Source organism: Sciurus carolinensis, chromosome 12 (assembly GCF_902686445.1).
Source record: "Sciurus carolinensis chromosome 12, mSciCar1.2, whole genome shotgun sequence".
Taxonomy (NCBI): Eukaryota; Metazoa; Chordata; class Mammalia; order Rodentia; family Sciuridae; genus Sciurus; species Sciurus carolinensis.
The window spans coordinates 53675868-53695778 of NC_062224.1; the positions used below are offsets into that span (position 1 = coordinate 53675868).

Below are 19911 nucleotides of genomic sequence, written 5' to 3' on the forward strand. Positions count from 1 at the left end.
GCTATCCCTCTCCTTGACCTATAACCCAAAGAACTTAAAATCAGCATACTACAGAGGCACAGCCACATCAATGTTCATAGCTGCTCAATTCACAATAGCCAGACTGTGGACCCAACCTAGATGTCCTTCAATTGATTAATGAATAAAGAAACTGTGGTATATATAAACAATGGAATATTACTCAGCTATAAGAATAATAAATTCATGGCATTGCAGGCAAATGGATGAAATTGGAGAATATCATGCTAAGTGAGATAAGCCAATCTCCAAAAACCAAAAGATGAATGATCTGGCTGATAAGCAGATGAGGACACATAATGGGGGGTCGGAGGGTGGCAAGAATGGAGGAAGGAGGGAGTGTATAGAGGGAGAAGAGGGGTGGGAGGGGTGGGGGGAAGGAAATAAATAACAGAATGAATCAAACATCATTACCTTATGTAAATTTATGATTACACAAATGGTATGCTTTTACTCCATGTACAAACAGAAACAACATGTATCCCATTTGCTTACAATTAAGAAATTAAAAAAAAAAAACCAAAGTGTAATAGTCATCGTCATTCTTCACTATCACGCATTCTCAGTAAGGAAAATAAAAATAAAAATATTTTTTTCTGGTAAAGGGTGACCTGGATGACTTATTAGTTTTACTAAACACCAAACTCTTGAGTTTCTATATTTTTAATATTCTGTGTGATGAAATGGGCTGTACACCTAAAGTACTTGTGCTGTGTAGTAGGGTATGGTGAATGTGCCCAGAAAAACAAACTTGTGTGGTTTTTGAATTGTGAACTGACTAACTGCTTTGGGCATGCAGCACTTTCTTTTCTTGAAAGTATGCTTGACAGACTAAAAACATATGTTAGTCATACATGGATATTTGGCAGACATTTTCTTTAAAATAAACAAATGAGACTGTCACTTCAAGGAAAACAACTGATGGCATATTTTTCCTGTGATAGAGTTTTGAGCTTTTCAAGTTAAAACTGGAATTTTGAAAAACTTGTATCTACCCCCATGATCTTAACAGCTTCCAAAGATTCTTCAAGATTATTCTGATGAGATGGATGGTGATATTAATGAATGAAGTGTTAAAATATTACATAGTAAAATGTGTTAGCATTTGGAAGAGATGTATAGTTTAATAAACTGATAGTTCCATAATGTACCAATGCTGCAAATCATACATGGGTAAAATAAATGAATTAAATAATGAATTAAAAATTCATCATTATGTTTCAGAATTATATTGCAACCAACCTCAAGATCTATTATTTATCAACTTTCGCTTTATTATTAAGAATAGTCACAATTAACTGAGTGACTACTTGAATTTTCTAGCTACATATCTCTAGGACAGATTTCAGTATACTTCAACCCAAACTGCATATCACAACAGCAGAGGGCAAAAGCAGATATGAGATTTCAGTTGTTTCCTGACAAACACAACATTAAAGAGAGTTGCAGAAATGTAAAAACTGTGCCATTTTTCACTTCTTTTGGTTTTAGAAAACGTAGTTATTAAAAAAAATGTGACATTAACATTTATTATTGAGGGTTATTAGTGCTATTTCTAAATAAATATATGTTTAAAACACTTTCAGTGTTAATTTCTAACATGATAAATAGGAGGCTGTTGTAATTCCCATTAACAAAAAGTTTTCAGAGTCTTGCAGTCATATTTAAGATTGTAAACAGATCCTGAACTACAGGATCTCATGAGTTTGAGAACCACTGCCCTGGAGGTCAGACAGAGGGACTGGAGCAGGAAAAAGTGACATTCACCTTGCTTATATCAGAGGGGATATTACTCAGGTAGAGTAGGAGAAACTGGGTTGAGATTGAGTTCAGTTTAAGATAAATGGGGTCAGAGGAGACAATTCCATTAGAACTTGGATTTAAAGGGAAGGGGAATGGGAAAGCAGGGAGGGGAGGGCCTTAGGAAATGTGTCGTATGGAAGCTTTTGGCGGGCTCTGGACCTGGTTTGGGCAAGGTAGGCTTCAGGTTTTTCTCCTACTGCTAGAAAAAGCTGAGAAAACATTGACCCTGACACACATGTGCATGTGTGGCTCGCACCACACACACACACCACACACACACACACACTCCTCTATCCAGCATGCCTGCAACCCTTCTCCACACCCCTCTTATTAGGGAATCAAGTTTGTATAAAAGGATGAGAACCTCCTTTCTCCCCATCTCCTAGCCACCATAATCTAAAAACTAGATTTGGCTTCAGGATAAAAAGAAGGTTTGACTTTGTACATTTTTCTATATATGAATGTCTTCAGGGAAGAACTATAGGACATGAGCCATTGACAATGATTTGTATTCCTCTCAGAATATGTAAATTTCAGGAAGATATTGCTCTGTCTCAAAATGAATTTTAAAATCTTGCTCATATGCATGACACAAATGACTTCATTTTGTAATTAGACATAAGATATTTATATCACTTATATGGTTGGAATCCCTTGATTTTCATGCTCTATCCCTCCTTTCCTATTTTATTTTAATCTATTTCAAATACACAACTTTGTATGTTGCCTCAATTCCTTTTAGAAAATGAGGTGATGGAAATAATAGCAAACAATAAAGAATAACTTTGTAGGAAACAACTTGAAAAAATGAAGAACAATCTTGTAAGTGAATTTAATCCAGACTAATAAATAATATCCAACTTTCTCTTATTTCCTTGGAATATTTTTATTTTCTTTCATTAAGAAAATACTTTAGTTGATACTTTTGCTCCAATAGTAAAAACAATATGATGGTAAAAATATGAAAAGTAGAGAAACAGAAAACTTTTCATACAGAAGTAATGGATTTTGATAATCCAAACAACTATTAATTAATGTGTTTACAAATGAACTTTATATGTGAATTTCTTCTAGTAAATTCATTTGGCCATGCATTGTAGAACAATATTAAATATGGAAGTTGGTGAGGGGAAAATGATAAAGAAATAAACCTGTCATAGGTCAGAGGAATAAGGATAATAATAGCCACAAGAAATGTGGCATCTACTTTCTGGATTTCTTCAGATTTTTCTCTCTTTCCCATTGAGGAGATGATCAGATGATGATGATATGACAAGGCTATGTATGAAGTTTTGAGGAAGAAGTACAGGACATGACAATGATTTTGTATTCCTTTCAGAAAGAGGATCAGAAATCATGGTAAGATCTTCTAATAAGATCCTTACATACGTATGATGCAATTGCTAATTGTTTTACATAACTGATTAAACTTCAGAAATTTATGTTGCAAATGTATTATTTCAAACAAATTTCTCATATTTTAAGGCCTATTGCATTCCTTCCTATGTGAAGTTGGAGCACTGTGAAATGCATAAGTTCACATGTGTAGTGTTTTGCACAAACTAGGAATTAATTGTGTGTTTGCCTTTCAGGAGACTTGGCACACTGTGGAACTAGGTGATTGTTTTTCTTTTACATTAAACAAATGTTCATAGTCCTAAATAAGTATACCTGTTACACACACCTTGTGTCTACATAATACCAATACAACCATTGTGAAAAACTGTATAAAACCAGTGATTAAAAGTTGTTTTATTGAATTTTATTTTTTCCTTCTCATCTTAATTTTCTTTCACACTTTCCCTTACTCAGTGGAATAGATTCATATGTGTGAACACCCAGTTTCTGTTTTTTGTAATGGACTTTTTCTTCTAGAACACAGGTAGCATACTTTCCACTTTCAGTAAGTAATTGTTGACTTCATTTTTTTTGTATTTTTAAGGTTATAAATATTTTAAAATGGGTCAGTTGATTTTTCTTTCTGGGATTCTAAACTAACAGAATTTCTTCCTTAAATCTGAATAGTTTCAGATGATTGCTGATGTACAATCAAATTAGTATGACACAATACATTTGTATAAGCCTCTTATGTTTGTGAGTGGGGCACTGTTTCATAGTGGTGGGAGGTGAAAAGTTTACACTTGCTCACTAATAAATGCTTGGCCATACCAGTGATACAATATAAATCTAGACAGATTGAAAAAGCTGCTTTCAAAAAATAAAGTTTAAAATCTATAATTAATTTTTCTATATTAAAGGATTTTCATTTTAATTCTTTGCTACATGTAATATTTAGCCCAAATTCACTTTTCCTCAAAATAGAAAATCTAATTTACTTTATAGTTAAATATTTTTACAGATACAACTTTAGAAAAATAGGCAAAATTGAATCTTCTATCCCAATTAACTGTTTTGTTTCATTCTAATACTATTTTAAGTAATATACACATGTAAAGTACTTGAAAATTTGCAAATCTTTATGAATAAGTACACATCTGGTTTTTATCATTTGAATACTCTTAAATTACACCTAGTACTGAAGTTCAACAAGGAATTTTAAAATAATTTACTAGAATTATTATCCTAAAGAAATTTTAATATTTTCATTCTAAAATATTAGCAAGTACTTATTTTTTAATGTAAAATAATTTGACTAAGTATAGTTTAAATAAGACCTACAGTTTATTTGTATGTGACCAAAGAACTTGCCGTAATTGTTGGCTTCTACAGGGGCAGTTTTGATGTGACTTCAGAATCTTTCCTAGAAGTATTACTACATCTAAACATGAATGCAGTAGAATATATATTTGAGTTAGATTGTTAACGTAACATGGAGTTAATAACACAACATGACTTTTAAAAATTATTTTGAGACCCAAAATACACTGTCTAGGAAAATAATGATTTTATGGGTAGAATTTTACATAAACAAAGAAAGCTTGAGTGGCCCTAACTCTGAATTTGAGTTTCTAGAGCTCAGGTAACTAGATTGCTGATACTAGGACTTGTACTCACAGTGAGCTGTCCAGTAGTCACATTGTTCACCTCAAGCACAAAAGGGCAAGAAGCTGCAAACTTGCGAACTTAGAACAATGAACCAAAATGAAGACGCAAAGTGTTGTGACTCCTGTAGCTAGTCTGCAATGTGCTCTACAATTGGTTTAAAGAGGCTGGGAGCCTCAAAGTGCATCAGATCAGTAAGATATCTTTTTTTTTTTATTATTATTTTTTTTACTTAAACCACATTTTATTACACAAAAAATAGTACATAGTAAAAAAGTTCCACAATTCATAGGTAGACAGACAAGTTTATACTTGGTGTGCAGCTTTTCAGATTATATTTATGCACATATACATGTATAAATATTTTTACAAAAATACATACCATGAATATAATGGCCCTCTTGGTGTAATTTAGATCTCCCTCTCATTTGGTATCCATGTTAAGTGTGTATCATTAAGAATGTGCCTTTCATTTGGATGTAGCAAAATTCATGTGATTCCATTATTGGATATTGTTTTAGTAATACTAAGACATTAAACAAGGTCCCAAGCCACATCTTTGTTCCTCCACCTCTGGTACAGTTACTTTCTCAGGATAAAGTCATAGAGATGGAATTGCAAGTGTGTAGATGTTAGTAATCTTTCTTAGGGCTTGAAGATATCTTAAGGTGTATCTGTTACATTCTGCTTCCACACAAATTCCTCTGTGTAGCCAGTGCCCAGGCTACAGCTTGGCACAGGTGAAGACGGCCAGGATGCACCAGTCCACACTCTGTGCCCAGTCTGTCCACCTTGAGGTGGTTCAGAAGCTGCGACATGACTTGGAACTCAAATATTCTCTTGGCATCACAGGGACAGTCGGGAATAGCCTCCTCTTTAGGGATGTTTTCACCAGAAATTCAGATGGGCTCAGTACCCCTGCCATATCTGAGAATCTGCTCTGGTTCAAGGGCTGTCTGAGCTTTGAACTTCTGGAAAATGTTATCTTTCCTGGATTTGTGCTTTGCCATGGAATCCAGTTCTTCCTCAAGAGCTTCATCCATGCTTCTATAATCTCAAAGTCTTCTTCCTTTTCCACAACTTCGGGAGAAATCTCCTCTTCTGTTTCTATGACAATTTCGAATGCTGGAAAAAAGAAGTTGTGGTCTAGAGCTATATGGTCCAAATGATCTTGGGTACAAGTCTGCTTATGCCCCAACCTCCAGTCTAGCGTCTGATGGTCCTCACTGCAGGAATGTGCCTGGTGGCATCTGGAGGATGTTTGGAGCCAAAACAACCACAACTCTGCAGAGATGAGCGCCCGACTTAAGTTGGAGACACACAGAATCTCCTGTTTCTGGGGGAGGGTTCTCAGAAGGTGGGTCATAGAAGTAAAACTCATTTTCCTGGGAAGCTGAGCCTTAAAATCTTGCTGGGTAACTACTCGCTGCGCAGCCGCCACGCTGGCGCCGGCTTGGTGAAGCCCAGCTCCACCCGTCTGGCCAGGGCTGCCGCCATCCGGGAGTGCGCGGCGCTCAAAGATCATTCTTATTATAATAAAGTCATTTTAGGATGTTTCTAACTTTAATTCTTTGACATTTCCCTCCTATAAAACATAACGGTTAACCAAAATTTACTTTTCCTTAAAATAAAAATCTTCTAATCTGAGTTGCCGGTTAAGTAACAAAATGACAGCCAATTCTTAATAATTTCATAACTATCATGAAAAACTGAGTTTTGAGTTTTATATAGGCCCTCATCCATAATTCACTGTTTAATTATTTATGACTTGACTAAAAGACTTATATGAAGTTCACTCTAATAAACCATTGCTGACATACCATTTTGTTGTTGAATTAATTCTTTCAGATTAAAAGTAATTAGGATACATAGATTCTAGCTACATATTTATAATTTAAACAATCTAAAATTATAAAATTAAAATTGATGGGGCCTTCAGTAGAGAATGTGAATAACAGCCTATAGCTAACTCTAGAAGGTCTTTAAATCTCTCTCCTTCCTCTGTCCCTTTCCTTCCTCCCCTTCTCTCCTTCCTCCCTTCTCTCTTCCTTCTGTTGAGAGCAGGGTGGTATCTGTGCTGCTAACTGTCTCAAGGACAAACAGGACTGCTGGGCCCTTGTGCTTACCAAGGTTGTTAAGAGATATTTGTCCGAGGAATGTGTGGTTGCCTGGAGATGTTATCCATCAAGGATGGGAGCGGGGCTTAGCCCCTACTCATCTCCTGCATAGTTCACCCCTTCCCTCCTCCCTTCTTCCACTAGGACCATTCAGTTCTGGCAGGACCCAATGAGAATCAAATAGATTGGCTGGACCCAACCAGAGGAGGACTAATGTTTAGCTGTTCAAATGTTAACCAATTAAAAGAACACTGTAAAACTGCTTGCCTTTCTTTATAAAAACCCTGCTAACGAGGGCTCGGGGCCTCTCTTAGCATCACTGGTTAAGGACGCAGAGGACCAGGTTTGAACTTGCTAATAAATGACTTTTTGCTGCTTGCATTGATTGTGGTCTCTGGTGGTCCTTGTGGGGTCTCCAGCCTTTGGGCACAACATATGAGGGCTCGTCTGGGATGCCCCAAGCCCACCCAGACACCTGATCATAGAGTCATAAGTGACACCTTCGGCCAGTAAGTAAGGCATTGCCATGTGTTTTCTGGTCTGGATTGCCTGCAGGTTCTGGTTCTGAACTGGCATAGTCCTGGCGGATGCACTGTAGGACCCCAGCAGGGTCTTGGGAGACTTCCCCTCGACACATCGGGTGACCTTGTCACATCTGGTGACTCTGTCACATCTGGGAAGTTTAGTGCTGCATTCGGGTGACTCTGTCACATGTGGGTGACTCTTGTCACATCTGGGAAGCTTTTGTGCTGCATCTGGGCGACTCTGTCCCATTTGGGTGACTCTCACACCTGGGAAGATTTTGCGCTGCATCTGGGCAGCTTCTGTGCTGCATTCAGGCGACTTGTCGCATCTGGTTAACTCTTTGTCCCATTTGGGCATTGTGTTCATTTGGACAACTCTTTGACACAATCGGAAATTGTTTGTTTTTGTTGACAAAGTACCAGCTAGCCAATTTTGATTTAGCGTGCTACGTGTCTGTCTGTTTGTGTATTGTACTATATGGTCTTTACTCTTGCCTTCTATTAAATTCTTCATTGTGTTAATTCGATCTTAGGCTTAGGGATACTCATTGCAGGGTACTTTACAGTTCTTCTCCATGTTTCTGAGAGATTTGTTTACTCCAATCCCCCTAGGCAGAGAACTCAGCAGCTCCATTCCTCAAAAGTAGTAAGAAATAATGTTTTGTGATTTTCTGCATTCAAACCTAACCTGATTTCTCAACCAGGAAGAAAAAGGGTTAAAAAGTCCTGGGTGATCCTCCCTCCCCCCTGCCTGGCCTTGCTGAAGCCTGCATTGGAATGTAGGCTGCAGCAGTCTCAGCTGGAAAGGGGGGTAACCTGAAGATAAGAAAAAAAGAAAAAAAAGGTGTCCATTTTAAACTTCTGGGCTGCTACACAGAACTAACTCATTCTCTAGGATTCTTGTTTTGTTTTGTTTTTCTCTAATGCTGTATTTTTGAGCTCATAATTTTGATCCTGCATACCTAGGTTAATTTTTTTTCTTTTGATCAGTTCTATTTTTATTCAACTAGAGTTTTTGAACATCTGTTACATTGCAATGAGATTCACCTATAAAGTTACAAGGCCTTTGATTTTGTATTATTTGTATGTCGTGCTAATGTCATGTTTTGTCTGTATCAAACTGAGCGCTCCTAAAATTAAAATTTAAAAATTGATCCAAATACTTTTATTCATGTGATTTAAAAGAGTTCAATTTAAATTGGGTAAACTAATAAAAGTAAATGTCTTTAGAAATAACTCACAAGTCTCTAGGTGGTCAAACTAATGGAATGTTGATGTTAAACAATGTCTAATATCAATTGTTTCTGGGACTTTTTTTTCAACAGGAAAAAGACAGCAAATACTGTTCAGGACACTTGTCTAATATCTTGGTTTTTACAGAATAAGTGAATTAGAGTTAACATGTATGGGATTACTCAAATGTGTTTGTTGGTGACATCTGATTAATTTGCAAAGTTAAAATGCTCATTGTTAAATAACATCAAGTACTTTTAACTCCTTAAATTACATGGGGTAACATACTTAAACATTATTGGTGTTTTCATAGGTTGGTAAATTAAAAAGGGTTTAAAATTGCTTTGTGTCATTACTAAAACAAGGTTATTAAGAGTTATGTTCTAACAGATAAAACCTCAACTCGGAGGGTGAGCGTTCCATCTGCTCCCTTACCACTTCCCCCTGCTCCCCTCCAGTTCTGCAAAGCTCCAAGGAGCTCTTAGATTTGGATTTAGAGCTACCATCTCCCCTTTCACTGTGTTTCAGTTAGAGTACTATAAACCACAAAGTATTTTATCTTGTTAAATCGGAGTAATTTGTCTAAATTCAAAAATTTCATAAGAGTTGTTTCAGAATGTGGACAAAAAGAGGTCAACAGATAGGAAAGAGAAAATAAAAGGTTCTAGGTTTGGAAATATATTTAATAAAAGGAAAAGAAAATGTTTCTGGGTAAGAAAGTGCCTGTGTGATGGAATACATGAGGATCTAAGTAAGTGCTAAGAAAGCCTGTGTGTAAGTAAAGGGCAAGTTTTAACAAGTCTGTGTAACTAAGTTGGTTGTGTGTATGTGAGACAGCTAAAGCTATTTAAGGTTTTTCCTAAGGTGAAATACTAATGTTCTGATATAAGTCAAAGTTTAATCTATATGGTAAAATGACATGGTAAAATAACAAGGATTTCTTAGAAACACTAATTTACTCTTAACTTTGTGTCTATTAAGTTCTATTCTTTAAAACAATTAGTCTTAAAAATTGGGGTTTATACAATTATGGTTAAACAACTGTTAAGAGTATTTACTATGTTACAGAGTCTAAATTTTTCTTTAAAAACTGAATTTAGTAAGATTAAAGTGTCAAGGTAATTGTGAAATGGCACTCCTTGTATATTAAATGTATTCATATTTTCCAGGTATACAAGTTTTTAAAGCAGGAAATTTGTCAAGCTGCTATTCTCCAGAATAAACTTGTCTGTACTGGTAATATTAAACTTAAAGAGTACATTTTACTGGGGATTTATTTCTCTATCATTTAATTTTCCATTATGGGACATATTATCAGTAAGGTATATGTAAAATTGGTTACTTATTTCACTGAGACAAAAATTTAAATGTAAATGTATATCTAAGAGTTAGTGACAGCCTGATTTGTTTAAAGGTTCATATTGTAGAAGGTGAAAGCATTTTACACAAAAGAAAAGTTAAAAGCTCTCTCAGCCTTTCTTTGATTGATTCCTGTTTTGGATATAATGTTAGACTGTGTTAACTAATGTTCATATGGACTCAGAAATCATATATGTAAACTTCTTAAAATGACATTTAAGAAAGAGTATAATGCAGTATAGCAAAAATGGGACAACAATGACTGAGATTGGGGTCCCTGACTTCATGACTGTAGCATGCCTGGTGCCTGGGAGTGTTCCTGTATAGGAGCGCAAGATGCCTAACTGCTGTGGCAGTAGCCTCCCTGGGGAGGCTCTGTACAGGAGTCCTATCAGCTCTTACATTGATCTCGGCACACAGCTCTTGGGCAGAAAGAAATTGTTTTGCTAGATAACAGTGTTTCATCAGTTCCCTTCTCTAGTTCCTGCCCACCTTACGGTAACTTTGGACAGTGGACTTCTTTGAGAGCTACACGGAGTTCCTAACATTGTACTTTGCAGTTGTGGGAAAAAGTTATGTAGATGGTCTAGTCTCTGTAACTCTCCTGAAAATAAAGAATAATGCTTACATAGTCTTTAACCTAATAATAAGACATGTATAAATGTTGCTAACATAACTCTTTAGATCTGCATTTCCATCAGAGGACAGAGCTCCGATCTCAGCTTAATCTTCAAAATCGTGTTTATAAACCTTTATTTCTAATACTCCTTTGACCCTCACCGAACTTGAAAATTTGGTCATGCTGGTCATGGCAAAAGGGGCAAAAATTAGTTTTAGGATTAGAACATTTTCTTAAGACCTGTGAAGAGCCCTGCCTTACCTGAGATAGCTCTGCCTCACCCTGCTACATGTTAGAATGACTCCAAAATAAGCCAGACTTTAACTCATTTAAAATTGTGCTCAAAAGTTTGATGTTTGTTGTAAAGATTACTGTGATCTCAAACAGGGTATATAATGTAGAACTCAGCCAAAATTCAAGATAACTATTATACAAGCTAAATATGTTTTTACTCTTGCTAATTTCATTTTGTAAAACTGTTGCCTGTTACTATTTTGCAGAAGTAGCTGCTTCCAGAACATACAACCTAGGTAACTTGTGATAATAGGCCATCACCTTCAAAACAGATAGTATGTGGTAGTACTTTAATAAAAGGGTAAATGACTGTAAAGTTATGGACATTAAAGTAAAGCCCAGTACTCTACTGTATGACTGGTGAGACTGGCTTGCTGGATGATTAAGATCAAACTTAGAAATTGGAATTAAATACAGAGGCCAAGAAAAAACAGTATCTTGCCCTCAAAGATAGCCTGAACCCAGGGAATAAGAGGACTTCTCTAAGGAGCGCTGCAACTCTGGGTCACACAACCTCCTGATCAAGGAGATTGTTGAGACTAGAGGATGAGAATCGCTCAGTGCATCTGCTGCAGAGGAGGGTCATGGAAAAAGGGAGACACCCCTAATGCTTTCAAGGAAAGCCACCTCATCGAGAAGACCCTGCCTAACCAATGGCACTAATGGAGCTAAGAAGCTGCTCTTAAGTTCTCTATGGGTGGCCCTGTGGAAACTCAGCTGACTCTTTAACAAGACAGGAACCAGGTCAATTTGACCAGCTTGGTCTTGGACACCCAGCAAAACAGTTAAAACCAAATATAGCCATTCTTGGGCATTTAAAAGAAATAATAGTTAAAAGTAACTTAAGATGTACACTTGTGTTAACCCACTAAAATTAAGAGTGGAAGCTACAAAGGAAAGATTCTTAGGCAAATGTGCCTGATAACTATCAAGGGAAACTGCCAGAGTCAGAAGATTTTAGTCAGTTTAAGGCCTACAGTCACAGGTAGGCTTTATCTATGTTTGCTTGTATGATTATCTATCCCTAAGTAACAGAAGTATAGAGATCTCTACTAAACACAGGTTATACCAATAAAGGGATATTTTACAAAAATCAGATGACATTAAGTAGCTTAACTATATTTTCTGGGGACCTCAGTGACATTAAGAGTTAAATATTGTGTTTACATTCCTGATAACTTGGACAATGTTAAAGTCCCCAAATAAAGGCCTTGTCCTCTCCAGTCTTTGCTAGACCTAGTAATGGGAACAATTTCTCAGTTCTTCCACCGCCTGGTGAGAGATTGACTTCTGTCATTTTCATGATACTCAGTGGCATGTTTCAGATGCTGCAACATTTACTTTGTACTAATCTCATTTCAGTACTCATGTCTTTTGTTCTTCTATCACAGAAGCACCCAACCCCAGATGACTTTACAACCTCCTCTTCCCCAACCAGACTTCTACCTTGGACCCCTCGATTGACCCGATTTTTAAAAAAAGGAACTCCAAACTGCTTGCCCCTCACTGCCCCCTTTCAGCTTCGAAGCAGCCAGAAAGATCGATGCCCCCTTTCTTTTCCTTACAGCAGTTGGGAGTTCCTAAAGCTAAAGGGGGGATGAAACCAGAATTAAGGACAGGTACTTAGTGTAGAAATAGGGAATTGGGTCAATTTGAGGAAATGAAGCCATGAAGCCATCTGCCTTTGGAAGTTGGAGACTGCCCCTGGAAGAATGAAATGTCAAGGATCTCCGGAGCTCATTAATTACCAAATTTACCTGCCTTTAAAGACTGTAAGCAAGGAGGTCTATGTGCAGCTCTGGGGAAGAATGTTGGTTTTATGCTAATCATTCTGGAGTAGTGAGGGAATCCATGCCAAAAATCAGAGAAGGACTAACAAACAGAAAGAAAGAACGGGAAGCTAGTCAGAACTGTTTTGAATCTGGTTCAATTTTTCCCCTTGGTTAACTACTCTGGTGTCCGCTACAGTGGGACCCCTAATATTGTTGTTACTAGCTTTAACTATAGGACCTTGTATAATCAATAAGTTATTTGCTTTTGTTAAAGATAGAATAAATACAGTACAGCTAATGGTGCTAAAGGCCAAATATCAGTCCATTAAGCAGCAAGAATTAGAACAGTAGAGACCAAGATTGGCTCTCTAAATGTTCTTGGAAAGGGGGGATGTTGAGAGCAGGGTGGTATCTGTGCTGCTAACTGTCTCAAGGACAAACAGGACTGCTGGGCCCCTGTGCTTACCAAGGTTGTTAAGAGATATTTGTCCGAGGAATGTGCAGTTGCCTGGAGACCTTATCCATCAAGGACGGGAGTGGGGCTTAGCTCCGACTCATTTCCTGCATAGTTCACCACTTCCCTCCTCCCTTCTTCCACTAGGACCGTTCAGTTCTGGCAGGACCCAATGAGAATCAAATAGATTGGCCGGACCCAACCAGAGGAGGACTAATGTTTAGCTGTTCAAATGTTAACCAATTAAAAGAACACTGTAAAACTGCTTGCCTTTCTTTATAAAAACCCTGCTAACGAGGGCTCGGGGCCTCTCTTAGCATCACTGGTTAAGGACGCAGAGGACCAGGTTCGAACTTGCTAATAAATGACTCTTTGCTGCTTGCATTGATCGTGGTCTCTGGTGGTCCTTGTGGGGTCTTGAGCCTTTGGGCACAACACTTCCTTCCTTCTTTCCTTCCTTCCTTCCTTTCTCCATTCCTTCCCTTCCCTTTCCTCTTTGAGCTCTACTAATCTGTAACTAGCTTTGAAATTTTTCCATACCACTTTGGCTAATTTCTCAGACTTAAAAAATGTCTTTGTTAACAGAATAAAATCTACTCAAAGTACTCTAAACAGAGCAATTCTATTGTTATAATAATTTATCAAAACATTTTTAATTTAGAAACTGTTATAATTATGCCCACTTTAAGAAAATATAGGCAATGTTATATTTTATAAACATATAACTAATGAAAAGAAAAATTACTTTTTGTCTAGTATTAAGATCAGCATTAATGTTATATTTTGTATGTATTTTGCTCTTCCAAAGTTATTATATTCTGAACCTGACTATAAATTTTTTATTCTTTTGTTTGTTTCACCCAAATATTTATTCCACAGGTCAAATGGAGAGACATTGCAAGAATCATAGAAAACAGCAGCTACATATCTGTTATTAAATTTACAAACATAATAATGAGAAACATGGATTGATTCCCATAAGTACTGAAGTTCCACAATTCAGGGCAAGGAGGTGAAAATGGACATCTGGGACCTTGTTGCTGACTTTGTCACTTTTTGGAAACTAGGACAGGTTGCCAAGAGAATCAAAACATGTCAGTTTATCTCTCAATAGAATTTTATTACAGATACCAAATTGTGTTTTTGTTAAAGTGTTGTCTTGCAGGTTAGCCAGAGATTTATGTTAAATTTAAATTTTCACTGTTCTGCACTTTTCTGTTTATCTCCTTTAATTGGTGTGTAATTGTTTAATGAGCTACTTTAATGATGTCTGTCTTGGGTACAGTTGTTCCCAACTAGTACTATTTCCACATTTTAGAAAGGTTAAGAAATCAGAACTCCTTTTTCCTCCTTAGTTAAAAATGAGGTGATAGAATGAGTAAGAGGAAAAAGAAAGAGAGGGAGAGAGAGAGAGAGAGAGAGAGAGACTACTGCAAATTTTGGTGGATAGAACTTAAAGTTTTGACTATTAAAAGCTGAGATTAAAAGAAAAATCTTTGATGTAATGCTACAGTGACTTTCTCGAGTCTCTGAACATGCAGACTGAGTTCACCTTCTACAGCAGGTAGCACTAAGTGTCTAGAGCTTCTCCTTGTACCACTCAGGTCACTAGGAGTACACAGCCAACTGTGGGTATTCACTTGTCAAGACAGGAGCAGAAGTCATCAAACTGTGTACATCCAGTCCCTGCTCCAAAGCTTACTGATTTGGTCAACCACAAGATCTAAAAATGGGACAAGGGATCAGGGATGTTCAGAGGAACCTCTCTTTCTGCCAGAGATGTGCAGAATAAATAATCTGAAAGTTTAGTTCAATTATTTTTCTTATGTGAACTCCATCTGAACAAAGAACTGTTCCTAGCCAAAGGAACTTCATTTATTAAGTAGTAAATCTAATTTTAATTAATCAAGGTGCATAAAACTAACAGTCAATTAGACAAAATGAGAAAAAAACTAATCCATGTTCTCACAAATGAGTTAATATTATTTCAAGCAAAAAAAGAAATTTCACATATTATTTAACTTCTGGTAAAATATTTTTGAAATCTTTCATCTGGATAACTGATTACTACTTTGGTGACCCTCCAGGGACCAGGGTGTTATGGACTGGGTATCACCATCCCCTTCTTCATCCTTGGAGACACTAAATCACTCTTTAAAAGTCATTTTCCTTTTCACTCAGGCAATTAATGACATTAAGTGTTAATGTAAAATAGCAAACCTTCCAATTCTGCAATTTTCATGATGAAGTTATAATCGTGGTTAATAAATAGTAATCAAATTTACCAAGTGCTGAGTTGTTTCAATGTGATTCAATAATTAATAGCAAGAATCAAAAATGAAGTCAATTATGCAGGAATAAAGCAGTGGGTTCCAGTGGGGGAGTGGAGAAAATGGGGAGGTGTAGTCAAAGACACAAAGGAGCAGATACATAGGATAAGCAAGTCCAATATACAGCATGAGGATAAAGTTAACAAAACTGAATTATATTTGGGATTTTTGTTAAATTGGCTGGTTGGGTTACATTTGTTACCAAAAAAGGGGTAACTGTATGAGATGATGGATATATTAATTTACTTCACTATAGTAAACATTTCACTCTCTGTATGTATTCCATAGCATCATTCTGTATGCCCCAAATATACACAATAGAATTTGTTTTTAGAATAGCAATGCTTTTAAGGAAGAATAAAATTATGGCATTTGTTGGTAAATGGGTGGAGTTGGAGAATATCTTGCTAAGTGTAATAAGCCAATCCCAAAAAACCAAAGGCCGAATCTTTTCTCTGATAAGTGGATGATGATACATAACAAGGGTATGGTGGGGGGTGGGTAAGAGAAATGGAGGAACTTTGAATTGTGTAGAGGGAAATGGGGTGGGAGGGAGTGAGGAAGGGAAAGATAGTAGACTGAGACAGACATTATTACCGTAAGTACATGTATGATTACATGAATGACATGAATCTATGTTGTATACAACCTTGGAAATGAAAAGTTGTACCCCATTTGTGCACAATGAATCAAAGTGCAGTCTGTAAAAATAAAAAAACACAAAATAACATAAAATAAAATAGCAATGCTTTTTCATTGATATCCTACCACGTGTAAAACACTATGCTGGACTCTTTAACCTTGATTGCAATTTACTACTCTAAAGTTCAGGCAGCTTAAGTAAATTGCCCATAGATACATAGTTTACTAGTAACACATTCAGTATTTAAATACTAGCCTATTATATTCCAAAGTGTGCTATATTCACTGCACTATTACAAGGAAAGAGAGCTGAATTCATTTTGGCATGAACTTTTATGCCTATTTGTTGTATATATAGAAAAGGAAAGGTAAACTGATCTTGCATTTCCTGCCATGAAAGATTAGGAATTTTAATTTATTCTAAGTAAGTTATTTTCATCTCCCCTTGCTTGCTTCTTCAGTTTTTGTTAACACTGTATTTTAGTACTTCTATTAGTAATAACTTTTGTAATTTAAATATAACTTTACATCTTATTTGTCTATCAAATCTATGGTATTTCTTGATATTTGATGGAATTTTTAAAACTGTGGCATGATTTCTTAGTTGGGTTTTTGTTTTTCCTGGTGTTTCCAATTGTCTTTCATTTTCTTATTGATAAAAGATGTGTATGACTTCACTGTACCACTAAAATCCTTTAAATTTTTAAGTAAAATCTATACTAAAGTCATTCTTCCTGATTACATTCTACTTGGATTTAGGTTAACTGATCAGTGCTAACTTGAAATTACTTTTTCTCAAAACACCTTTATTTTTCTTACGTACTTGAAAATTTCATGGGATACAGGAATTTAAGTTCAGAATTTCGGCCATCAGGACTATGAAGGCATTTCTCCAATTTTATTGTGGTGGTATTAATGAGAAATTTTTAAACAATCCATTTTATTTGTAACTCTGCTCTTTCTACCACCATAATCTTCCTTATTTCTTTATGTTCTAGTCATTGATAAAGAATCTTGCAATTAGTTCCCTTGTTTAATGCCCTGATTCTGTTTGTTCTTCTCCTATTCAGCAAACATGATTTTCTAGCACTCCCTATACTCCCTGGCCTTTCTCTTTCAGACTCTTATTTATTCTGCCCTGTGGCTTTTTAAATTAGTTTATCCTATAGTTCCTCAGTCAGGAATTAATTAATATCTTAAACTTATTTATGGTCTCCATTCTCATTCTTAGCACTGCAGAAAACATTTTTTTTAATTACTCTTTTTTTCAGTGGAGAATTGGGAGAAAAAATAAAAGGGTGTGGTTGGGGGACAGAATTTTGGTTAGTCATAAATAGAGAGGAAATAGTATAGGAAAGCCTCCAGTGGCTTGTGGACATCATCCAGCAATTCTAGATTTCCTCAATTAGGTTTCCTATTTCTCGCATTTATATTTCTTAACCCTTTCAATTATCCCTTCCACAGTATCTGATGTATTCCCCAGAAATAATATAAAATTAACAAAAGTAATTTTGCAAACAGACACATAGACCCATGGAACATATTAGAGAATGCAGAAATGAATCCACATATTTAGAGCAAATTTATTCTGGACAATGATGCCAGAAACAATATTGGGAAAAGACAGTTTCATCAAATGGTGCTGAGAAAACTGGAAATCTACATGTAGAAGATTAAAACTTGACCCCTTCCTCTTATCCTGTACAAAAATCAATGCAAAATGTATCAAAGATCTTAAGGTAAGACCTGAAACTCTGAAACTACTACAGGAAAAAATTGGGGAAACACTTTGGGATATTGGTAAAGGTGATGATTTTCTGAATAGGACTCTGAAGGTACAGGAAGCAAAATCAAACATTGACAAATGGGTACTGCATCATACTAAAATGTTCCTGCACAGCAAAGAAAACAACCAATAGAACAAAGGGATGATCCACACAATGAGAGAAAGTATTTTCCAGCTGTTCATCTGACAGAAGGTTAATATCCAGAATATTAAAGAACTAAGGAATACTTAACAAAAATAAATCTATTAAGAAATAGACACTTCTCAAAAGATGAAATATATAAATGGCTTATAAAGTTGAAAATGTTAAATATTATTAACGCATTTTATTAACATATTTGAATTATTGGGAAAATTCAAATATGTGTTAATAAAAATATGTAGGAAAAGGTGATTTCTTCTCATCACTAAACATCTCTTCACTAAATCTATACCTTGATTGCATGCACACCCATTTTTTTCTTTCTTCCATCCATTACATTTGGGAAAGATGTCCATTCTCTTCTGGTAGGTCTTGACATCCCTGTGCTCTGATCTCATTCCTTTCTACATTAACATCTGCATGTTTTGCTGCTTCTTCAACTTTCCCTCCATGTTATCTTTTTCATGGCAACACTTGTATATGTTTATCATCTCAATCAAGCCACCTTTGATTCCACGTTATCCAACAGATTTTCTTTTCTTTTTTTTTTTTTTTTTTTTTTTTTTCGTGCTGGGGATCAAACCCAGGGCCTTGTGCTTGCCTTGCAAGCACTCTACCAACTGAGCTATCTCTCCAGCCCCCAACAGGTTTTCTTCATATCTCTCACTTTCCTTTCATAGTTACAGAGTTCTATCTATAGTCTTTGTCACATTTTCTCAATTTCACACATAATATGCACATCTAGGAAATATATTTATTTCATAGATGTTAGGTAATACAATATTATTTATGATGTGGTAACCTACTATATATGAAGTGTGGTTGCTTGCTTTATTAACCTGTGACCATACAAAAAGGACAGTTTCTAACAGTTTCAATACATTCCTTTCTTGGATTGTACAGTAATTTATCTAGTCAGTTTTTTATAGGGCTTTCAGGTTGTTCTCGGTCTTATTATAAATATTAATACAAATATTATAAATATTAATGCAAATGTCCATATATCACTTTGTCAATGTATACCTAGATAGAAATTAAATTTATGAAAAGTTAAATTTATAGGTTGGAAAAATATATGGGTTCTTAATATTGACAGCTACCAATAAAGTACCTGCCGTAAAACTTATCCCAATGCATTTTCCCATCAGTAGTTTTTGGGAAAACCTGTTTTACATATGCTCATACTCCTGAGGGCAACTCTCCTGGCTTTCCTTGTCTTCCCCTTTTTCCTCTTCAACCTCCTCTGTAGTCCTTTCTTCCTTTTTAATTATCTACTGATGCTTCTTAATCTCCTTTCCAGAACCTTATGTTCATTTCACTGTACACTCTCATTGCACAATATCATCTACTCTTTTGGTTCAATTTTGATCTATATGTTGAAGTCTCCCAAGTCCTTGCCTCCATTCTGAAGGTTCTTGTGGACTTGTGTTACATTTCCTCTGAAATATCTTTGGCAAGATGCCTTGCAAATGAGTCTGAATCTAAGCACATCTTTCCTCCAAAACTATTTTACTTTTAGGGTTACATTGCTCAGTTCGTGTTTTCACTAAATCCTATTTAGACTCTAGAATTGAGAGTATTTATTGCATCCTGCTTTCCCTTCTCAGCCCCTTCTCTTAGCCCCACATCCAAAATACCCACCAAGTTTTTATGTTCAGTGGCTTCTATTTTCCAAACATTTATCAAACGAATCTTTCTTCTACATTGTCTCTGTTACTACCCTTATCCTGCCCACCACTGACTCTTGTGAAATGATTTTACTATCTCCCAGCTTGGACATCTACCGCTAGTTCTTTGCTCCTATCCAGTCTCCAC

General features: G+C 36.0%; 1 pseudogene; it reads right to left on the reverse strand.

Moving 5' to 3' along the window:
- Positions 1 to 5487: 5487 nt before the first annotated feature.
- Positions 5488 to 6321, reverse strand: LOC124962284 (programmed cell death protein 2-like; annotated as a pseudogene).
- Between the last annotated feature and the right edge of the window lie 13590 nt (positions 6322 to 19911).